Source organism: Fragaria vesca, linkage group LG2 (genome assembly GCF_000184155.1).
Source record: "Fragaria vesca subsp. vesca linkage group LG2, FraVesHawaii_1.0, whole genome shotgun sequence".
NCBI lineage: Eukaryota > Viridiplantae > Streptophyta > Magnoliopsida > Rosales > Rosaceae > Fragaria > Fragaria vesca.
In genome coordinates, this window is record NC_020492.1 from 2,610,032 (window position 1) to 2,611,509 (window position 1,478).

Here is a 1,478-nt window from a genome sequence, read left to right on the forward strand (position 1 = left end):
TAATTTTAAAATATATATATTTCACATTATATTAAGTGTTTAAATTTAAGCATGAACATAATGAAAAATATGGTTTCAAAAATATTTTTTTTATAGAATAAAGACAAAATAATCTAGAGCCTTAGATTTGAGAAGGATAAGATTGAATTTTTACTTTTTCAATGTTGTCTCAGCCTTGAATTAACGAGCAACATTGAATGAGTGTATCCGCCCATGTCTCAGTCTTGATTCAAATTAATATTTTAAATAGGATGAGCGGCTATTTTAGATCGAAGAAGAGTTCGAAGGGCCAAAGGTCCGAATCGTTTGAGGGAACCTCTAGCAACCCTCAAACGTCGTTTCAGGGCCAGATGACAGCCAGACCTGCGAGCCTTCTGGAGACGGCGCAGAGGCAGTCGGAGGTGCCCCTTTCATCGAGACAGGCGGGCGTCCCTCGTTCCTCGAGGCAGCTGTGGCCTCAGACCCAGACGGAGGTGTCTGCACCCCGTATGCCTGAGATACACAGGGCGCCCACTTTGGATCCTACTTCTTCGGATAGTGGGTCATCTGGGGTACAGATGCCGTCGCCTCATCTGTTCCTTCCGCGGATGATACCGGCCTTACCTGTAGTCGATGGCTCAGGGACGCCGATTTATCCACTGCCCCCGCCAGTGGCTCCATCAGCGGCGTACCGGTTTGTGCCTTTTGATACGCCTCTTATTTTCGCGAGGGTATCATCATCGGCGACAGAGACGGAATCCTTCCGTTGCGTTCGCCGCGAGTGCCTCAGGTAATTAGTGGTGAATGATTTGTTTTCTTATAATTGATAATAAAGGGTCTCCGATTTTAATAATTAATTTGGTTTATCATGTGATAGGCACCTTCGGAGCGAAGCCGACAAAGAAGAAGAGAGGCCCCGTCACAGGGAAGGCTCTCGAGAAGATCGTAGGTATCGTGGGGAGGATCGTCATCAATACTGACGGGGATGGCCACATAGAGGCGAAGGTGAGGGAGGCTAGTGACGAGGTGATGAGTGCTATAGTGAGGGAGACATGGCCGGACACGCAGGAGGAAGAGATGTCCGAAGCCATGTCCCGAATCGACACTTCGGATCCGACGATTGGGGCGAAGATCATGGGCACAGCCTTCCCACCGAGAGCAAACAACTTCTACTGCCGGTGTCTAAGAAAGAAAGGCGAGGGGGTCCTGAAGACCACTCCAGGATTTCAACGAAAGGCAGCCTCGACCAACAGCAGGACCACGTCCACGACCACCAGGACGACTCAGCTAGAGTCGGAAGTTCAGAGACTACGGGAACAGCAAGCTGCTCAGGCTACCTATAATGCCTTGCAGGCAGCCTATGTTGCTGAGATACATGCCATCCAGCAGGCCCAGCAGCAACAGATGTTCCAGTACATGCAGGACTTTACAGCTGCCCAGCTTCAGGGACTTCCGGCTCCACCCATGTCTACGGCTATACCGCCTACCCCAGTCGCCGC